The following is a 23399-nucleotide window of genomic DNA, read 5'->3' as shown; positions in this document are numbered from 1 at the left end:
TGTCTTGGATTAACTTTTTTAATAACATGAACAGTAGCCAGTCTACCTAAGCTGGACTCACTGGCTTTCACGCAGTTATGCAGGGATTTTAAAACGTAAAGTCCTTACACCTTCGGCTGTGGGTAATCTGCTGCTTTAAAGCAGTCTGATTTACTGACACAGGGAACATTTCAGTTCAACTTCTGTGTTTGAGTGTCAGCTTCTTTTTTTTGTTGTACTTATTTACTTGACAGCTTTGGAGAGAAGAAAACATGTTAGTGTGGTTGGACTTCTTTTGACAAAGCTTTTATTAAAGAGTTCCACCACTATCTAATCGAGTTAAGGTGCGTTCACGGAAACATTACGGTCCACTGTGTTTATGGTTGACTGTACTTTGACCTGCCTTTTGTGAGTGTAATCTTTTTTGAGAGAAAAAAAACAATCAAACCAAAATGATTCACACTAAATTGCCAGTTCCGTGGCGACAGGGTGCAACCACAGCCTAGACCACATGCTCAATAGTCTCTCTTCTAATGGTTAACCAAATGCTCCATGACAGACACCGAGCACCTCATATTTAAGCTTTGCAGCTAAACCTTGTTTAGTAGAACTTTTGTGTGGAAATTAGCCATCAGTGGAGGAGGGCGGGGGGTGAGCCGAGTTTTTATGCATGGAAGAGGTATGTGTACATTGCGTAATGTTTTCATGTTCAACAGTACACTGAGTGAGCAGACTGGTTTTCGTGGCTGTACTTTTAAAGTACAGTTTGTCGTTTCTAAGAACTTTTTGCCCTCTGCGACTTTGCTTTTAGTTCCGGTTCAATGTTATTTTCCCCTGAGGCCTCTCGCGATTACACAAAAATATTTTCTGTCAGCAGGCAGGCTACAGCACTTCATATTATAGTCTCTCTTCATGGAGGAGACCTTCATGTGTTTTGATTGAAGGTGTGATAAAACTCTGAGATTTTTTTGTTAGATTGTTTTTTGTTTTGTTTTTTAAAGTAAAAACCAAACCTGATTTAAATTTGGCTGGTTTTCCCTTCAAGGTTCCTTCCATGTCGTAGAAATGCACGTTCAGATTGCTCCTGTTTTGTTAGGATCGCTCACTTGAAGTCCCACTCTGCCCACTTGCAGGGATATTCACAGGATGTGAGTAAACTGTGTCAAAACAACATTTCTAATCATTTCATTTCATTGGGGAAGCTAGGTGCCGTCAAAGGAAGCCAAAGCAGAGGAATTGTGCCAAAAAAAGCCTAATGGTATGTGATAAAGTTAAGGCTGTTTGGACTGAATGTTCTCTGTCCGATGCCTCAGTGCGTCACAGGTTAATCGGTACTGACAGTCCAACCCTGGTGGATACATTCGCAGTAGAAAAAGACTTGTGTGTTCTTTTACCTTGGATACTTTGAGTATCCTTCTACTAATGTTTGGCCACCAACTAGTGACCCAATTCTTGTCACTAATGATGACATTTTATATTAAATTTGGGTCAGAGTGACACAACATTTGAGATTTTGTTTTATGTACATATTTGAGGTCAACAGTGACCCTACAGGGAATGATTTAAGTGTCGTGGCAGCTCTGGTAGTTATGCAGGGCTGCACAAGGAGGCATTGTTGAAGGGGATAAGCACTAAATTTGAATCAAGTGGGGTTTTTAAAAAATTTTAGGTGAAGTCTTATCTTGTTGAAATAGTGACTGCTTTTCAGATGCACAATGATCTTGGTTAATATACAAATTGCTGCAGAGTTGTCACTGTTGTGCTGACAGCTTGTTTCAGCTCCAACAGTTACTTTTAAGTGTTCAGAATAGCAAAATCCTCATATTTTACATGTCATTAACAATTACTTTGTGGAAAAACATCTACTAAATAACAATAAATTTAACTGGGACATTTTAAGACTCGTCAGTGTCCTCTGGTTGACAAAATGTCATAAGGAGTGTTTCCAAGAACCTCACCCTATGATTAGCAATATTACAGCTGGAGTACAACTAAAGCAAAATATTTTTTTTGAATTATTAATTAATCTACAGGTTATTTTCCCAAGAAATGTTTTTGCTCATATGTATTGCAGAGGATAGTGAATCAGAATTTTGCAGGGCCTCCAGTGGCACATTGTTAATAGCAGCCTGAAACCAAGCAGTTTTTATTATTTTATGATGATGTCAAAGAAGACAAAGGAAACAACTTTAAATTAAAATTCTTAAACAAATAATCTAACCCCAATTTTTGGGAATTATAATTTCTTATTACTAGAATAAAATAAAGCTGTACCGTGTTAATATTGTATACATTGATGGCAGTTACACACAGCTATCAGAATTCTGAATTATCTCAGATTTAATTTGGATTTTCTTACATAAAAAGACTAAATTAGTTTGACCTTGTCTGTCAACATGACCTGGAATAAAAGACAATGATAGGAAAAGGTGCTCGCCTCCTTTCAGTTATGGCTGCCCACCGTGCAGTCCGGCCCTTCTGCCAGTGGGTGTGTCTGCGTCGCTGTGGGAAGAAGGGCAGTTGGCACCGGGGCTGGCAGCTTCACAGTCAGAGAACAGTCTGTCTTTCTGATCAGCCCACCTCGCCCTCCGAGCACAATCACCCTGTTATGTCTGAACCCTCCTTCGCCATGGCAACATCACATGATACCACTGAAAGAGCGAGAATCTTCATGCTGTGTGTGTGTGTGTGTGTGTGTGTGTGTGTATGCGTGCGCTACATGCCTGCTTATGCCAGTATTGCTTAATCCATGTTATTGCTGAAAACCTGGTTAAGCATATCATCAATCACGTGTCTTCTTATTTTGTTAGCTAAGGTCACAACATGCATAGGACAGAAGATGACGGAAAGGTTTGCATGCAAGTGTTTTAAGAGGACACAGAGCAAAACACACTTAGGGGAATCTGCTAGCTATCAGTGATAGAGAAAGAAGACAAAAACAGATCGAGCAAACTTCAAATTTGCCTTTTTTTAATTGTTTAATTTAAGCTGTGCCTTAGGGTCAGGGGGCCATTAAAGCTTGGGATAATAACCCAAACCATTTCAGCTCTTGGACTATTTTACAACCATCAGTTCGGTTTTACCTCAGTACTTAACCAGATTTTAACTATCAGGACGCAAAATACTTGAGGCTGCAATTATACGTTTAAATATTTGTGGCTAGTACACATGTATATGTATGCAGCTGGTTTCAGGGAACTTCTGTCTCCTGCCAAGTTTAGAGCCATAATGCTCATCTATCCGCCTTTACTGCTGTCATGTAGACCTTCATTCTTAGAAACCATAAGTTAACCTTAATAGCTCTTAATGCTGAAATTTTTTTTCCGAGAACTCGTAACACGACGATTGTGGTATTTTTGAAGGTTTCCTCGGTCTTCTTCACAAATATCAGCATTTACTGACTCACTTCTTTAATCGTGCTGCCAGCCGTAGGTTTCCTGTTAGTTTTCCTGTTTTGGTTTCTTTAAAGCTGGAATCTCTTGTTTAAATTGTTAAGGCTGGTGCTTACAAGAAGTTATTGCCTCCTGAACCTTTAGATTCTTCCCATGAGAAATGTAAGCCATTCCATCAAACAACAAAACAATTAGCCATATATTACACTCTGGTATTTTACGATAGCTGTATCATTTTCTCAGTCCTGTTGTGTGCTTTTTTGGCCCTGTTTGTGCACTCCACTCTGCCCATAAGAGCGGTTTTGTAGTCTTTCTGGTGGCCTTCTGTAAGCGGCAGGGTCTGTATCAAAGCGGCGTCACACAGAGCTTCTCTTGTTCGGATGTTGGCCTTGTGTTAACTATGCTAATGGCATAGCATGACAGGCTTACTGCTAAACTGTGAGGCCTTGCGGTTCTATTTATGGAAAGTATGCATTTTTCTCTTCTTTTCGCTCATGTATGTTTCTCAGGAGCACAGTGGGGCTTGCTTGACATTAATGTGAAATCATTTCACCACTAAGCCCGGAGGCCAGTTTGAAATTTTGGAAAATGTTTGTTGGCACAGCGCTTAGGGAAATCTATTTTTGTTATTTTGGGGTAATGTGTCTGTGACAAATTGGGTAAAATTATTGAGAATTGGCAGATTTATGTTGGTTGCACAATTTTATTTTAAATAATTTATATTTTATTGCAGATTGTATTTGATTTAAACAGGTCACCTCTTATGGTAGCGTATCGCAGTTTTCTCCATTTTACTCTGCTGTGTGGCGAAATGTGTAAGAGGTCTCAGATATGAATGAGAAACGTGTACATGTCCTGGTTATTGCTGTTGTGTCTATAATGTTGCCACTTATTTGTATTTGACTGTACGAATGAGGCAGGGCTCCATGTAAGGTTGAGCAGCTGGCAGACTGGTTACTGCATACGCTCATGTGACACGGCTATTTCTAGCCAAATCATTCCTTCTCCCTGCTGCCTCCAGCAAGTGCAAGAGCAAGTGGTGGATACGTGACACCTCAGGAAGCCGTGAGGTTAGAAGGTGGGGGCAGTCGTCATAGTCCAGTGGTATCTATCCAGAGGCCACTTTGTGGGATGGGGATAAGCTAGGTAGGACATGACTTGATGGCCAATTGAATGTCTTCAGTAGAAGACTGAAGTAAAGGTATGTGGTCGGAACAGGTTGAGACTGTTGCCACAAAGTTGTAATTTGTCAGACAGTGTTTGCACATGTCACTGGGCACGCTGGAAATAAACACATGAATTGTTGGTTGACACACATCCAACGTTCTTGTTGGGAAGATGTAAAGATATAAGGTGATTGATCAGTTCTGCTGCTTACTTAAAAAACCTTTCAGAATCTAAGTCTGTTTGTTGTTCAGTGTCATTTCTCAACTTCAGTGCCACTTGGATAGGTTGTGGTATTGAATGTGATGTCTTAATAGATGCTTCATCATTTCTTTCTTTCTGTGCTAACATTGCTGTCTTTCACAGACAGCAATATTAGATTCAATATTTACATTTAATAGCTGGATTCTCATAAGCTTAGAACTAATCCATTAACAATACATGGGGCATTGGTTTGGAAGCCACCATGTTGCTATCTTGAATACAGTAGCCATGGTAAAGCGCCAAATGAGGCTTTATGTACGTGGCTAGAGACCGGCCACATAAGTAGTACCTTATGAGTTACTATAAATTTAAATCTCAAAAATCAATCTTTCAAACTATATATGACTGTAACATTTGTACAAAAGATTTGTGTTTCTCATTATGTCATTCTCCTCCTCCACTGCTCTCTCTTTTACCTCATGTCCACTTCATTCTATTCTTTCTCACCTCTAGCCTCATTTCCTGAACTGAAGCCAAGGCTCTAATACATGAAAACATGCATAAACATGCTTATTTATTCCCGATATTTTTGTAATTACTTATTGTCAGCAGATAAGATGTGACCCTCCTCTCTCTCGATAGCTGACAGCCAGCTAAACACAAACAGCTGGTTATAAACTAACATCATGCCAGCTAAGGTTAGGGTCAAGTGTCCTAACAATCACACTTTCCCTCTGATAAACAGTTTGATTAGATTCCCAATGAAGATGAAATCAAACGATGTTGAATCAACTTCAAAGAAAGTTTCTGTCATGAATCGCTGTGCGGCAGGCAGGAGTTGGACCCAAAATGCAGGACTTACAGACTCGGGGAGGTGAACTCAAAACACAGCTTTATTTGCTGGTAGAACAAACATACAAAACTAGACTAAACTGGGAAACCATAAACTAAGCACTCACAGGGAGATCCACACACAGCATGAGGGACGACGCGACACTGACTCAGAGAAACACAGGGTTTAAATACACTGGGAAGTAACGAGGGGAATGAGACACAGAAGGAGGGCACAGCTGGGAGAAATCAGGACTGACGAGACAAGCAAAGCAGGACGCATTCACATGAGACACGGACCATCAAAGTAAAACAGGAAGTATCACACAGAGACGCGAACTTGACACAGTGGAGACAGCAACTAAGAAATACAGAGACATAAACCATAAGGCAGAGGTCTAAGAACCAAAATACACAGGGAAATACTCAGCTGGGAACACAAGAGACTAGACTAGAGAGAGTAACAAAAAACCAACCATGAGAACATAATGCACAATGCAGAGTGACAGAAAACAAGAAACTCAAACATGCAAAGACACACAATTACACAGAACAGAGGGGACACAGAGAGACATGAAGGGCAAGGGATCAAAACTAGAAGCCATAGAATAAATCACACACAAGTACAATAATACAAAAATCACAAAGAACTAAAAACGCTGGGTCAGGAGACCCAGGACCGTGACAGTTTCACTAATGCCAGCTAACAGTAGCTAACAATAGCTAACAGTAGCTAACAATAGCTAACAGTAGCTTAAAGGGGCAAAAAAAGGCAGCTCTTATGGACACAAAAGTTCAGGATAACTTCCACAGTTCACCTTGGTATCATTGTCATCGGACAGAAGTAAACTTCATTGACTCGTATTGGGCTCCTTTCATAAGGTTTTGCAGCCTCCTCCAGCATAAATAGACCTGTACGCCTAGCATATTTACAGCTGAGGTAAACAGCAGACTGACGGTCACACTGAGATGAATGGTGGCCAGAGTTGTTTATTCTAATTATGCACTTGAATTGTAAGATGTTAGAAAATAGAACTCAGTTGATTCCGATCAGTCAACTGACATCTATTAATGATATTTTGCACATTGTACCATTAAGATTTGCTGTCATCTTGTGATTCCCGTTTATGTTTTGCATTTAATTCACGTGATGGTAAATGCAAAATTTCCTGTGTTTGCTCATGCCAAGAACTGGTACAGTATAGAAAACAATGAGAATTTGTGTGAGTTAACTGGAATCTCAAGCTGAATGTTGCAACTCTAGTATTGACAAAAATTATCAACAAATCCCAAATTTTAATCATATTTTTATCCAGTCATTTTACTCAATGATTTGTTCCACGGTAAGCACCAATTTACTGCCATATGCATAATTTTTAAGTCTAAAATAGTACCGAGGGAGTACTGTTGTGATCACATATAATTTCACTGAATCATACCATTAAGCTCTCACAAGCTGAGACTACCTATTACAATGTTAGGTGGCATTTTGTACACTTTACGGACGAATTAATCAGAGTATTCAAACGGAGTGGAGGATATGATTGTTGGTCTAATACAAGTCTGTTATTTTTAATAATGGTTAGTTGTATAATTGGGTCTTCTTTAGATGTGTGACAGAAACAAGAGATAATTTTGGAACAGAGTGTGGGCACAGAATACACTCCTATTGTGAAGTAAACCTGATATCAGTCCAGTAAACCAGCGGTCTCCAACCTTTTTTGCGCCACGGACCGGTTTATGCCCGACAATATTTTCACGGACCGGCCTTTAAGGTGTCGCGGATAAATACAACAAAATAAAACTAGTACCGGTACCGAAAAAAAGAAAAAAGAAGAAACCGAGTTAACAATAAACGATAACAAAATAATGCTGAAAACCGATAAAAACCGTGAAAACCATACATTTCACACCCGAGCCTCAACTCTCACGGCCCGGTACCAAACGACTCAAGGACCGGTACTGGTCCGAGGCCCGGGGGTTGGGGACCGCTGCAGTAAACTACAGGAGGTTAGGATTAAATGTGATTGAACAACTCGGAGGGTTCCCTATACTGAACAGGTGATGACATCTTCATAATGTTTATCACATTCCAGCCCTGCCCTCGGTATACAGCTAGTAACCGTTATGGCCAGCAGCCTACTAATACTTAGAAGGCTTACCCAGCTCCAGTCTGAACTGTAGTCAACAAACCTGTCTACATAATCTTTACACATAAACACGGCATCTTTCAGAATACTGTATATGATATTAGAAAATGTTTACTAGGTGTCTAGGGCCGTGTATAATCTGTAAAACCTGTAAAACAGAGAGTTTTCACATCTTTAGCTCTAATATAATTTGAACTTGCGCAATAGAATCGTGTCTTATTGAGCTTAAGTTCAGGAGTTTTAAAGTACATTTTGAGCTTAAGAATATTTGATTTTGATAAAAGACAGGGTTATATTTTTTTCCCTAAAAGCTGGTAGGCAACTTTTTAAGGAATAGACCACTGATACAAATGTCTGAATGTCAGAGTTAAACTTGCAAACACATCAAAGCATGGCTGTGAGATCAGCTCCGTTAAAGCCCTCTTTTTGAGTCCTGCTGGCTTTTGGGAGATGTTTGCTTAAACAGTTAATGGGAAATGGGACTTATCAGCACTTTGGCGTTCTTACTTGGACAATTTTATAACCTAATTATATTTGTTCAGTCAAGTGTATAGTCAAGAGGACTTTTGTTTAACTGAAATCCCTGATTCAGAAGCATGGTAAGTTGCCATTGAAGCTAGTAGTTGAAAAACTTACTCAAAGTATTTAAAATTCTCCTACTCAAGAAAACTGAGAGTAGAGGGGGGATGGGGGGGGGGGGGGGGGGGGGGGGGGGTTGGGGATTTCAGCTTCATTGCACCCCCTACTGGTTGGGCAAGATGATGTTCTGATCTGGAGCCATGGATGGAAAAGTCTTGAAGAAATGAGTTATACCAACAAGATTAGAGGTGACCCAGGCAGAGCTGCCCTCCTCCCCATCCTACCCTCCATCACCGAAACACCAGCAGACCACTTGTCACAACGGCTTTCCTTCAGCACCAGGCATGCTGTGACAGCATTCACACACAGAGAAAGTAGCGCATGTCACACACAGCCTCCAAGGATGCTGCCCCCAAAAATATCACTTCCTGGAGTGTGCACGGCAGCTGTATCAAAATATTGTGTGAAATATTCTGACAAGGCTGCGCATATCAGGACAGATAAATAATTTGCACATTTGTGTAGAGAATTGTTATCAGTTTTGATTGCAGGTTCTTCATTTAGTCCGAACGCTAGGACACTTGTATTGAGCACCTGGGTGTGACCTTAGCTTGCCCCACAAATGCAAAATTGAACACACCTCCTTAAAGTTGAAAAGTGCATTGTGTCTGTGTGTGGACGCCATGTGCCATGAATGTGCGGTGCAGCTTGAATATGTGATAACACTGGCCATACTGTGTTTACTGTGTAATTTTCAGATTAAGCCATTTGTTCTTTCACAGACGTAGCAACGTAGACCAACATCTCCTGCCATGCAGTGCTCTGTTGACAGTCCTGGATTCGTGATTGTGATTTTGTTTATGCACGCATTTGTTCACTGGCAGCGGCCTGCCTGTGGACTGTTCCGTCTCTGTTGTCATCAATCATTCCAGGAGATAAACAGAGTATTTGTAGTTCAGAAACGTCTGAGTCTGGAGCTGCTGTGTCCTCAGCTCCCCTTAACTAAGACAATTGAGATTCAGTGCAGTCACTAATATATCGCCATAGTTTTAGTGAGGATACACTTAATTTATGTATTTTAAAAACAGAAAACGAAAAATTCAGACATAAATAAAGAAAGCTGATTTTGATAAATCTGACTGCAAATTCACGACTGATGATGGACTGACCTTTTTTCTCTAATTTAGCATTTGTTTTCCTGTCTGCAAACTTAAGTTATGTCCTCAGTTAGCTTTTTTCCTCTTAGTTTATAAAAATACAGTTGTTTTTTTTTTTTTTTTTTAAACCCCTTGATGCGATTAAAGCCTGCTGCTGAAGTTGTCATGTGAAAATCCCCTCCCTGTTGTAAACAGTCTAAGTACCATTACTGCAACTCATTCTTAGGACAAAGACATTACCCATGGCTAATGCTAACTACACATTGTTGAGCATTACTCTCAGTTTTCAGAATAACAGCAATGGGGTAATACACCAATTCACTGACTTGCAGATGTAATCTGTCAGGCCTCGTGCCTTTTCTTCGATTGTGTGTAAGCCGTGTACGCTTGGGTCGACATGTAGTTAATTACACTGTGTGGCTGTACATGCATCTATGCAGAGGCCTGGCATTCCTGTAAAGTGGTGCCAAAGTACAGGACCCCACGTACCCCTGCCACCGCTACGTCTGTCACTACGTGCGCGCAGCAGCAGGCCTAATCAAAGCACTTCTGTAATAGTGTTAGCTGTGTCATGTGCTGGAAGCCAGGATTAAGAGCAAGAGGGCACGGCCACTAGATGCAGCTTAGGAGGAGCCATTCTCTTTCATTCTCTTTTTGCTCTGTCTCTCTCTCTCTGGCTTTGTCTTATACTTACGTTTAACCTCACATGCGGTGGCTGCAGCCATCCAAGGTCACTGAAGTGTGTTATACTACAAATACTATAGATTTAATGTGAAACAAAACAAAGCGCTTTCATAATCCTTTTGCTAAAAAAAAAAGTACCCACAGCTTAAAGTATCTGCACATACACGTACTGTTTATGTATCCAATAGTGTCCTCCTTTAACCTTTCTACCACACACTGTTCCACTGGCGGGACACTAGCACCACATAGAACGTTCCCGAACAGCTAGCACTACCAAAAACATCACAAATAGGAGCATGTTAGGTGAATCATTTTGTTGTGCTTGTGTTCTACACATATGTTCTCATACTTTTTATTAGGATACAGAGAAAGTAAGAGAAATTCAAACATAAACGGTAAACAAAATTGGAGGGAAAAATCATTCTCCCCTCCCAAGCAAAGAGCTTTATAGTGAATATTGTTCTGGATCCTGTGGCACTCAGGACCACGAAATCCTATGTCAGCATTTGCTTAAAAGGCCTCATATTTGTCTTTTCGCATTACATAACAATCCCAGAGGTTTTAGATCTCCACTTTGGAGACCATTTGAAGTTTCATGGGTCACTTGGCAGCTTTAGTGTAGACAAAATACTGAGGCGACAACATGCTTTATTCCCACTGGTGTAAACATGGACCAAAACATAATTTAATCATGTTGGTATGTCTCATTTTTCACTGGACTCTTTCGCCATTTTTGCCCTACATTTCCAGCACTCACTTATACCGGCACCCACTTTGTCCCAGTAACACAGTTTAATACCACAGAACATGCCAGCAGTAGATTACCAGTCTCAGCGGTCAAGAAAAAAGTAGGTAGGCTGGAGGTCCTGGCAGTGCTATGTGAGTACAGATCAAAATTGTTCTGCTTCCACATCTAAAAAGAGGAGAGGGTGGCAGGGGGTCGGCACAGGAGTGAAGAAGGAAGCAAGGACAGGGCTGAAGGGGATTTGTTTTTTTGCTTTTGGGTACCTATGCTGATTCGTGGAAAAGAACTGGAGCTGTTCGGGCAAAACTAAGTACGGAAGGGAGGGAGCAAGGAGGGGAAACCGGAGAAAGGGTCAGGGGTAAGATGACTCCTACACTGAGGAACATGGACACAGATGGCAGAAAGTGAAAAAAGCCAGACTGCAGCCTCAAAAAAGGCCCCAAATAGTTGGTAGGTACCAAGCCTAATTGTGTCAGTCACATGATATGAGGGCTTGCCTGAATAACTGGCCCTCTTATTGTTAGTAATAAATTGTTGGCTCTTTTTTTCCTTCTTTGTGGCACTGTTTGATTGGTCTACTAAGATCCCACTTGTGTGCATGGGTTATTCTCAGAGGTGACTAATAGTTTCTGCTTGCCTAAAAGCATTATTCTGAGCACTCCATCCTTTGTGAGCTGCTATTTTAGCCTTGGTGGTTTTTGTGCATTGGGTACATGGGTTATTGTGTGTGTCCTTGGCTTTAAAGTCCCAAATTTATGAACTTCAAGTATAGAAAGTATAATTATTGAAGTTATTGTGACGTTTTCTAGTTTTTTTTATGCATTCAGTCAGTATTTCCTTTAAATACACTGATTTTATTGATCTAAGTTAATTTCCTTATTTGGATGCCTTAGAAACCTCAACAAGGGCGAGCAGTGTTAGGTTCTGTGCAGTGTGTCTGGCTGTTATTTAAAACAGTCATACAGACGCTTAAATAGGGATGAGTCGCTTTACTTGGTTTGCCATTTCTCAGTAAGGGTGTCAAACCCATGCATAGTCTCCACTGAAACCAGAGAGAGCTGACCTTAAGAGTATTTAAACCTAAGCCTTACACAACATTGAAAGCCACAGGGGGGCTCAATTGTTTGCTCTTGCACCAGAGCTCGGTTTAGCATTGATAAAGGCTTGGATATTTGTTAGGTGCATGAGAATGTCATTTTAAAACTGTTTCGAAGATAATTGCTGTCTGAGGGTTAGCCAGAGGTAATTAAGCGGCAAAAGCTTTCATAACACAGATGCAAATCCAACGGTAACAGGGGCCTTATTAGAGACTGTGATGAAAATTTTGTTTCTTTCTCCTCTGATAGTCCAGGAAATGTATTCGATACTTTTGGGGTAATTGGTCTGAGAGTCTCAGTACTACCACACTGAGTAATAGTTGTCCAGGCTTTTGTTGTGTCCATACATAGCAGACAACTTGGCAAAGAACGCAAATTGTATCTTTAGGTACTCTGTTACTACCAGTCAGTCACAAAAACACAAAATTTGTTCCAATTTCTTTAGACGAATCTATGAAAAATGCAAAAGATAGCAAAGACTTGACACAGGACCTGGCAGGTGTATCTGACTCTTCAGTTGCTCCATCTGGTGTTCACTGAAGCCTCTTCAGAAAATGGTCTTGGTGGAAGGGTCGCTATCAAGAAGGCATCCCTAAAGAAGGGAGAGAAAAGGTTGAGGTATCCCAAATTATGCAAGAACAAGACTGAAAATCAGTGGTGACAGGTCTTTCCAATGCGGCTCCAACAACATTCTCAAACAATGTTGTTGGAGATCTTGTCAAAATTTATGTTATGTACACATGAAAGTACCGTCAGATTTCGATCCAACATGCAATAGCATGTGAAAAGCATCTGATTGACAGCAGCTTTATTTTCCAGCATGACAATGATCCCAAACACCCTTCCTTTGCAGTAAAGCACACCTGGATAGAAAAACACACAATGGTGCACTTTTAGCCATGGACTGGCCTCACCAGAGCTTGAACCTCTACATTTTTGAAGCACTGTGGGATCTTTTAAAGTCCTTCAAGAAGACTGGAGAACTATTAATGAAGACTAGTTTAACCCTTTAAAACCGGTCCGAGCGGGCACGCTCCGTTTTGCGTAACTATTTTTAAATCTCTGTAGAACTGGAACCACTTAAGGTAGCGCAATATTTTTTTTTGCATATGAAACCGGAGGAGTTGTACTTACATGTTATGCCATTAGCTTGTCCTAAGTCATGGTTTCCTTCCACATATAGCTTTGCAAAAATTGCATATAAAGCACTGGCAGCAACAAAAACATAATATATTCCACGCTTTGCCGATCCGATCAGCTGTTCATAACACTTCCTAGGTTGGAATAGACACCAGCGCGAACTACTGTATGTCCGCCATTACCTGCCCGAAACCGAAGTGACGTCATCTTCGTGGAAAAAGTAGTTTTTTACCTTCAGGGCCTTATAAGCCTTTGCTGGTGTTTTTAAAAGTCATGTTTGACTTTTCTGAATAGTTTCTGGGATGCTTAGGACTCAAATTGCACTGCTGGAAATAGTTTATTGTGATGCACATGCAGTTTTTTTTTTGCAAATTTGCATTACAATATTTATTTTAGTTTTTCCTGCAGTATATAAAAATTGGTGTTTCTCAAAAATGAATTTTGTATTTACAGTTTTTAGGAATAAACCTCTTAAATTTCTCTAAATATATATATATATATATATATATATATATATATATATATATATATATATATATATATATATATATATATATATATATATATATATATATATATATATATATAAAAACGATTATCAAATTTTTTTTGCAGTTTATTGCACTTTTTTGCAATTTATGTAGTTTCTATTGATTTAATGCATACATATTATTAAAATTTGGGCTATAATGGTTGTATTGATGTATAGCAACTTGAAATGCTCCCAAAAATGGCACTACAGCATGTAAAAATATAAAGATAAGCTCTGGCGGACTTGGTTCTATGGTAGGTCTTAAAGGGTTAAGAAAGCCTGCCTTGGAAAGTTCAGACAGTGTCAAGGGATAATGTTAGTCATACTTAATATTAACTTTCAAGGTTGATAGAATTGTAGAAACTCTGTTTTTGTCTTATTTATTGTATTTCTATGTATGTTTGGACATGTTTCAATAATTCACTGCACCTGTTTCCAATTTTCCTGGCAAAATATAGAGGAACGAAGGGGGACTAAAGACCTTTGCACAGAACTGTATGTTCCTATTTACACCTGGTATTAAAATACACCTTGAGATATCAGATTACAGTGGAAAGTGCTAAATAAGTGTAAATGACCACCCTGACTCATTTCAGCGCATGAAGTCCAAACACTTGCTGAAGTTGTCGCATATGACTACCTGGTGTATAAACTACAAATGCATCGTCAACATGGACATAAGAAGAAAAGATGTCCCGAGAAAGGACATGGTGGTCCTTCATCTTGTCCTCTACCCTTTTTGCAACCTGTGAATGACTTTGCCCTGTCATTCTCCTCATACATGTATATTGGTCCTTGAAACATTGTGCTAGCACTCGCTAAAATATAATCTGTTTCTTCACTGGTGACAGATGCATGTAACAATGGTGCACTGGACCCTTTGACATTAATGAGATCCAAACACAAGTGGCACAGGTTTAAATGACGATGTGCCTCTGCTGTCCACTTGTGATCCAGTCACCCCGTACATATTTTAAAACCAAGTGCAAAAAGAGGTCTGTCAGACCTCTTTAGCATGCACCTCATCTCTGCTCGATGGTTGTGGGTTGAGACTACAGCCATTAGCTAGAGGATAGGCCGCCCAATGTTCAGAAAATGTTCCTGGTTGCATTGCGGGAAACCTAAATACCAAAGTTTGACATTGAAGAAATGTGTGGAGAATCTTTGGTTCTGCTGTAAGAATTTTGGCACTTTAAAAAAAAGGCTTATCAGCATTTAAAATGGCTCTATGTGCTAAATCGTTGGAGTAATCTTTTTGTGGTACATTTTGCAGCGGATATCCACATTCAATTGAGGTTAAAGGTTAACTCTGAGGGATTTATTACTATTGACTTTTTGTTGTTCGTGGCAACGCTGTGTTAATGTCACAAAATCCATTCATGAGTCATCTTTGCTGTGTGTTGAATGCCCCATAAAAGCAGTCCCCCTTTCAACAAAATACTTTACTGTAACCGAGTTTTAACCAACGCAGCTGCATTAATGCATCTTTAACTTATATTTGAAACGATGATAGGAACTCGATGCTGTCAGGTTTTATGTAATAGTGAAATAAAGAGAAAATGAACATATTTTTAGAAACAAAGTTAAGAGGGGATTTTATTTCAAAGCAGTCTATCTTGAGACTTTAGTCATTGTGCAGAGATAGCAGAATCTCTACAAAAGTAAATCTAGCAAAAATCTCTACTGGAGACTATTTATTTAGCTGTGTGCTCGCATAAATTTTTGACAGATTGCCTGTGTGTTTCCATCAGAAGCAATCTGAAGAGTTATTCACTTCTTAACAACCGGACTTAGTGCTGCAATGCGGGGAGAAAATAAATAGACTTAGTGAGAGGATTTATGAAAGTGTGTGTGTGTGTGTGTGTGTCTGGTGAACCTTTTGAAGATGGTGCTGAGAGCGACATGCGCTGTTGTTGTCATTCTTAAGCGACCCCCCTCCTGCCCATCGACACTGACTGATCATAGGACTGTAGCATGTGTGTGTGTATGTGTGCGTGTTTGGGTTCTAAGAGACAGCGCCTCCCTGCTGCGAAGTACAGAGTCAGAGGCAGCAGGTGCAGCTGACGCAGATTGGCTTTTAGCAGGCAGGGCCAGTTTGGGGGACAGAAAGGGAGAGAATGAGCTGAGAGGCGATAGAAGAGAAAGCTCAAACAAATACAACATCAGACCTTTGAACAGAACTGGATAGATGAGGTCACCGTGTTTTTAGCCCTTGGACAGTATGTGAGGAGGAAGGGAACAGGACCCAGAGTGTGCTGTGGAGGCATCTGACTTATTCTTGGCTTCAATGGCGCATGTGAGTAATGATTTAAAAAAACAAAGAAAAAAATCCACACAAAAGATTTTGTGAAGGTTAAAAGAGAAACTTTTTAGGAAGCAGGTAGTTTATTGTCGAGCCAAATCTCCAATAAGTTTAGAACAAAAACCTTGCTGGTCGTAGCCAATTAGAGTTTGTTTCCCTGTAAAATCATCTCAAGTATAGGATTTTTCTTGCCATTCTTCTTGTTTAATTATCAGTGACGTGTTGAGGAACTGCTGAAGAGATGCGAACTCTGCGGCTTTGCATTTAGTCGCCTACATCAGCTCTGGCCTGGGCTCTTCATTGTGTCGACGAGAGCCCCTATCTCTGCCCGCACAAGTCAAGTGACATAAAGACGCACTGTTCGGCGTGTCTTTGAAAGGAACAATTGTGGCAGAGAGAGAAAGGCAGAGAAAGTGATGGGTGGGCTCCAGCCAAATAATGGTGCTGAAATGCTGTGCGCTCTTGTGTGATAGGCTTCTGTATTACAAAGAAAAGTAGTCCTGTCTTAGTTCATTTCATTATACTGATTATTCTGCAATAACAACCGCTAGAGATGACAGTGTGCGTTATCTGTGCATCGTTTTCTAGTATGTGTGCATAATAATATTATTATTATTATTATTATTATTATATGAATCGGTCTGCTACTTGCGTTGGGATCAGAGTGATGAAGGAGAGGGAAGTGCTCTGAATGCCCTTCATCTGTCTGAATGCTTTTCCCTGGCTGTAAAACACATCCACACAGGTTCAGCTCCTCTTCTTCTCCCCCCCCATTGCTGGCTGTCCTCCTCCACAGACATTGGCCGCCTCCCCCCTGTCTGTCCATCCTCTCTGCACTCAGATAACCAGTCAGTGGTACACCTCTTCTTCTACGACATTTGTCATTGGTTGATGTGTGCTGTGAATGCAGATAAATTCCTTTAAGAGGCAGTCTAGACTCAGCTGGCTGTGCTGCTCGCTCTCTCTCTCTCTTTATCTCCCTCGCTCTTGGTGGTTAGCTCGCGCCGTCCTCTCTCCTGCAACACCACCACAACCTGCCGATTCCTCAGTAAACCTCTTCTGCTCCTTCTCTTCCCCTCTCCTCGTTCATCATCAGTTTTCTTCCCGTCTCTCTGCGTAATTTTATTTCTGATCAATCACTCGCCACTCTATTTCCCAGTCTGTTTTCTTTTCCATACTGCCATTTCCCTCTGTCCCCCTCTACCTCCCCTCAAAAAATACATTTCGTCTTTGACGTTTATTCATTTCCACCACTGTCCCATCTCCTCTTGATGTGAAGTGTCATGAAGGTGAGTGGTGCTGTTTTAAAGGATTTGATCTTTCTGTACTTGGCTTCCTGTTTCTCATAGTTTTGTGTTATTAAATATAATCTCTCTCCGTCTCTTAACTTACTGAGCCATCTGGTAGATGCGAGCATCCGGTGTCCTTGAAGGCACTGCAGTTGCGTATGCTTCAGGTATAACAATTAGCCGGCTAGTAGGATGCTGCTGTGAGTCATCATCTTGACACTAGATGTATGTTCTAGTTCTGTTTCTTTCAGCATGTGCCTAGACAGGATGAGAGGAAGGGGAGGGGGCTGAATCAGTGTGAGGATAGAGGAGCCGCGTGTCAATGCAGACTGTAGCTCGTGACACAGTGTTTTGCACCAGCTGTGGCTGTGGTGCATTGGCATCTCCGGCGGATTAATGATCACTGTTCAGCAGTGATAACAAACAGTTAAACTAATCACTGGAAGTAGTTTGCACAGAGGCTTCGTGTTACAGTCCATGGCACACAACACGTGCGGCTAGGGGCCGATGCTGTAACAGGTGAAACGCTCTAGTAGTGTTACAGGTTAGCTGGCAGTCTCTGCATTTTTTGGGGTCAATAAACAGTCTAAAAATCAATATTTTATTAAACAGCTATCATCCATATGTTTATAAGAATGTATCAGATGTGTGAAGGAGTACAGTTTTGGCTACAGATGGCAGCTATTGAATAGAAACCCACTGTACACCTGCAAATGTAAGATTAGGTGTCAAGAATTGATAGAGGCCAAGAAGTGGAGCGAAGCGAGAGTGAATTGGCATCTAGCCTCCCCAAGAATGATGCTGCTGCTCTGTAATTGCTGGACTGGTTTAAAAAAAACATTCCAGAAAAAAACATTTTCAGGTTTAAATGTTTCTACTTTGCTTAATTTCTTCTGCACAGACAACACGAAGACCCACTTTAGCCTTGTTTGCCCATGTTGTGTCATTTCTGAGTTTGTACATGTGTGTCTGTGTCAGTGCTCTCATTATGGATACTGTTTGGCAACCCACATCCACAGGAAGAAAATGAGTCTGCCAGAAATAATCCTCAAGAGCAGGTTGCTTTACGGAGTCACTTTCCAGTGTTTTTATTTAGGGTTGCTTTCTTAGGTACTCTTGGCGCACCGTTGCTGTGCAAGGCCGTGGTTTGCTCTTTGGGAACAATTACACAGTCGCTCAAAGATAAAACCTCAAACTGTTAGCGGACAAACAAGGAAGGCCCACAATTTACAAGCAGATTGTGGAAATAAAGGTTAAACAGACGATTGAAATGCAGAACTGGTGGTGTTTATAATAAGATGTGGAGTGTGGGGTTTATTTTTTTAAAGAACATTTTACCTTGATATTTAAAAATTCTATTAATTTCCAATTTTCCATGTTCAGGAGGAACTGCCGGTTCATCTCCTTGGACTGACCCTGGATCCAGAAAAATATCTGAGCTCTTATTAGTTTGTGATGTATTTTTGAAAATTAAGGCAGTGTCTCCAAATGTACCAATGTCCTTGTTATTTCAGTTTCATTTATTCTTCAAGCGTATGAAAGTGTTGCAAGGGTTAGCACTGTAGCTAACTGTTCAGTTCATTTCCACCATCAGGGCAGGGTCTTTGTGTGGGGAGTTTTTCTGTGTTTGTGTGGGTTCTCTGGCTTTAGTTAGTGGAGTTAGGTTAATTGGTAATTCTAAATTGCCCTTAGGTAAATGTGAGTGTGGGTGACCATAAACTAGGCTTAAGTATGGCCATGTACCAACTGGAAACATTTTGATGCAAAAAATTATAAAATTTCAACAGACAAAACAAACAAAATGAAGGTATTATACATATGATATAGGGCTGTGCGATATGACCAAAATCTCATATCCCGATATAAGAATTCTATCGTCCGATAACGATATAAATCACAAAAATGTAACATTTTCTGTAAATTCTGTGAATCTCGGGCAGCTCGACTTGCGGGAAGTGTTTCCAGCTGCGCGTCATGTAGCTGCAGTCGAGTGTTTTAACCGATGCATGAAACGATACACTTTTAGACATAAGTTGTAAAGGCCGCCGTTTTCTTTGCGTATTTATTACACGGCGTGCTGCGGGGAAAAGCCTGTTCTAACGTTTGAGTCTAAGGTTTCTTTTTTAGCACCTGGCGGCTCTTTTTTACTTCTCATCCTTAAATAATCTGCTCTTTCACGTGATTCAGTTTATTTTGAAAAGTCTCAACAGGATCTTGAGCTTTATTGTGAAAGGTTTATGTGGAACATAAACAAGCAGACACGCGATGCTGTTACCGTAGTTGTTGCTAATCACAACCATAAAAACAGGGCTTGTCAAATAAAATATAAGAGAAAGAGAGAACTTTAAGAAATTAATATAGCCACTACAGTGACCATCAAAACCATGAAAAAATATTGCCGTAAACAGTTTATTTTGCGACACCACGAAACAAACGATAGCGTAAAATGAAACGATAGACTGTTTTATATCGTCATCGGATATATATCGTTATATCGAACAGCCCTAATATGATACAACATCCTTTGTGGAAATGGTGCCTGTTAATCGACTCTTCATACTCATCTGAAACTATTCAGGGCCACTGTATCCAGAATTTTCCCTTATAATTCCAGCATTTCTCAGGCACATTAATCGTGACCTGAATATTGCTCTTGCTCTTAAAAAGTCTATCAAAGTCACCTCAGTCATCCCTGGTGGTCTCAGGATCAGCACCTTGGAGAGTGGCAGCGGCACAGTTTTTAAAGGTTGTAAATGATTCACCTGAGCTGTGTTGGAAACGGGATGCTTCATTTCGGCAGATAAAATCACATCATATAAATATGAGCTGGACTTCCAAGTTTTTGTTGTTTTTTTTTTTAACCGACTCAGTGTTTTTACCGAAATGGCACCTATGCATTAGTTTCCTTAACAAAGCGGGTCAGACTCCTTCCTGTGTGCACCTTATCTCAAACATTTCTTCTAAGTTGTTTGAACAGTTACGTGATTTCCTCTCTCTGCTGCCAATTTTCAAATTAAATTTTGTATGCTACTGTTTCATCACCTGATTACTTCCCTGCATCCCAACGACCTGCAAAATAGAAACATCACGGAGTTCATTCTTATCCAGGTAGCAAAAAGCAATTGCAATTACATTTGCAGTGCATCAATTTGCATTGTGGTTCTGCTCCGTCCTTGCTTCTATTTTATTCTGCTAACACTGAGCGCATCTTTTACATGAATTATTCATTGATTGTTACAAGTGAATTACAGAAGGGCCGCTCTTGGTAAATGGCAATAAAATGGAAAGATAATAGGTTGTATGACACACCATGCAACGGTTCTTATTTTGCTTTCAGGCAAAAACTGTAAAGATTCATTCTGAAGGTCATGTAGCCAGACAGTCCATTTAGCTTGAATCACACACATGAATATGAAACTGAATCGCTTTGCTAAATGGCTGGATCCAAATCAGTGCATACTCCAGGTCGTGGTAGGATTATTGAGTTGTGTTCAAGGACGTGGGGTCATCTGTGAAAAAGCGTGATCGTTCCTGCCCCGCGTCTCAGATGTTCTCAAAGTTCAGTGCAGATTTCGCTGCCGTCAGATGTCACCAGTGAGAAATCAGACATGGAGAGCAGCAGGCAGGTGTTTGTTCTGGAAATGCGCTGTACTTCGGTCATTTTTAGCAGGCGTTGTCACGGACATCACAAAGTGTCGTTGTTTTTAGATTTTATATACACAGCTAGGAGTGGCTGTGAGTGAACTTCAGTCTAAGGGTCGGTCATGTTGAGTTTCTTTTTTTAGAACGTACTCAATAAAATTATGACCAGCTGACCTAGAGATCACACCCGCGCTCAAATCACTTTCTTATCTTTCTTCCATGTCACCCTAAGGCACAGGACGTTCAGTCTGCTTTTGCTGCAGATGTGTTTGGCTGCACATCTCTTCTGAGCATTGCCTGGTTCTGTGTGTTGCTGGACGCTCGTGTTTGACTGTGGTGTGTGATGTGGTCGTCTTGTGGCAGCAGTGCTCCCCGGAATAAACATTTACACAGTCTCTTGTTAGTCCTTCAGACTTTGCCAGAGTCAATACATTGACTGCAGAAAACATTTTTAGAGAGCGCTACTCAATGGCATGAAACAAGCCGCCACACATGGATTCTTTAACTTATTCAATAAAGATTCGGTGAGAAATCAGTTTAGGGTAGCTTTTCATATTGGTGCGGCCTTTATTAAACTGCCTTTTATTATGAATTGACATAATTACAAGCAGCAGATATGAGTCGGGAAGCAATTAAGTAATCAGAGATAAAATCATGCCCTGCCTTATATTGTCTTTTTTATCGTTCATCATTAATTTTCATTCGTTATGGCGATGGACACAAGTTCACGAGCTTGGTTTCTTTAACTTTTTAATTCATTCAATTCAGTTTTATTTATACAGCGCCAAATCACAACAACAGTCACTTCAAGGCACTTTATATTGTAAGGTAGATCCTACAATAATACATAAAAATTTGGCCAAGAGGCACTGAACTTGTGCTCAGATGTGTTTCTCTCACTGGAGAGGATTTCACCTCAGGGGTCAGTACATCATCAAGTCATTGTTTACTCATTCTGTTTGAGATTTGGCAGCGTCTGAGCTCTCCTCACCTTCACTTCTGTGATTTTACTGTGAGAAAACCAAGAAATGCGTCCACTTATTTTTCAAATCAGCAGCAACGTAATCATTTTTAGTGTCACTAATGGATCCCTATTCCAGGAGGTCTTGATCAAAAGACAAATTATCATGTTTTTATGTGTTTGTTGTGGTTCTGCAAAGGATAAAGGCTAAGAGTGCGTGACACCGACTGTTCCAGATGGAGTTCTCGGTCGGGAGGAGGGAGCCATAACTGGCCACAGGCTATTTAGAAAGGAGCTGCTTGCCCCCCACGCGAGGAGAATGCAGTCGGTTTATGCCAAGAGCTGTTTACATTTAATGCTTCCCCATAAAAGAACCCCACCCCCCCTTCCCACTGGTTTAACCATAGAAGGAAGTAGGCTGTCATTGGTCCCCATGAAGATACAAACTTAAAAACCCAAGCAAAGTCATTTGCGGCATAGATGCCTCTTAAAGACCACTGGAGGCTTCGTAGTAGGTGGCCTCATCATCTGATTTTAAAGCATGTCACTGTTGTTGTTGTGTTGTGTGTAAGCCTTGGGGAACAGTGGTGAGGTTTTAGTGGATGCGATCGGCTTTTAAACAGGTAAACATGGTAAATGGCCTGTATTTGTATAGCGCTTTTCTAGTCCCTAAGGACCCCAAAGCGCTTTACACAACCTGTCATCCACCCATTCACACACTGGTGATGGCAAGCTACATTGTAGCCACAGCCACCCTGGGGCGCACTGACAGAGGCGAGGCTGCCGGACACTGGCGCCACCGGGCCCTCTGACCACCACCAGTAGGCAACAGGTGAAGTGTCTTGCCCAAGGACACAATGACCGAGACTGTGCAAGCCGGGGCTCGAACCGGCAACCTTCCGATTACAAGGCGAACTCTCAACTCTTGAGCCACGATCGCCCCTTCTTCAGCACCTGATCGTCCACAAACAAAAATTATTTTTAAATGACTTTAGTAGTGTAACGAATCCAATTATTGAAATACAGCAAAAAAAAAAACAGAAGAGAGAAAAAATGAAACCATTCCAGACTGTTTGAGGTTAACTGTGAAACACCCCCCCCCCCCCCCCCCCCCCCCCCCTCCAGAACAATACTTTTTAAATTTAGAGAGAAATTAGGAAATAGGGGCTTAATAGTTTTATTTTATAGTTATTCACATCAGAAACGAAGAGTCTTGTAAGTCCCCTCAAGAAATGTATCCCACCTCGAGCAGCAGTAGAACATCAGCGCAGATGCTGTTGCTGCATTGCAGTCTTAACTTAAACGCACCACGTTTTTCTTTTTTGCACTGCACCAGAGCATTTGGTTCTGTTTGAACTTGTACTCCAAAGCTGGTTACAAAACTCGTGTACCTTTCAGTGTCGCCCGGCAAGCACAATTATAGTGACGCTGAGGCTAAAGGAGCACAGATTGGAAACCAGCTATAATGTAAATCTGGCAAGAAAACATCTACGGGGCTGCCACTGAAGCAACTTTATGACTAACATTTCTGTTTTAACATTTCATAGAATA

The 23399-nt window shown here is 40.8% G+C and overlaps 1 protein-coding gene across 6 annotated transcripts in view; it reads left to right on the top strand.

Moving 5' to 3' along the window:
• Window positions 1-23399, top strand: part of slc20a2 (solute carrier family 20 member 2) — a 46491-nt gene that overhangs the window by 2185 nt on the left and 20907 nt on the right. Inside the window, exon 1 of one of the 6 annotated variants that reach the window (XM_004546962.4) lies at window positions 15720-15950. The exons of 4 other annotated variants lie outside the window; for them this stretch is intronic. The gene's annotated coding sequence lies outside the window, so the exon portion shown is untranslated. Of the gene's footprint in view, window positions 1-15719; window positions 15951-16942; window positions 17246-23399 lie in introns of those variants that run through there. One more of the 6 variants, XM_004546964.6, reaches the window with a different exon arrangement.

This window comes from Maylandia zebra, linkage group LG12 (genome assembly GCF_041146795.1).
Source record: "Maylandia zebra isolate NMK-2024a linkage group LG12, Mzebra_GT3a, whole genome shotgun sequence".
In the NCBI taxonomy this organism is placed as follows: domain Eukaryota; kingdom Metazoa; phylum Chordata; class Actinopteri; order Cichliformes; family Cichlidae; genus Maylandia; species Maylandia zebra.
Note: the sequence above shows the minus strand (reverse complement) of the source record. Positions and strands in the feature narration are given on the sequence as shown.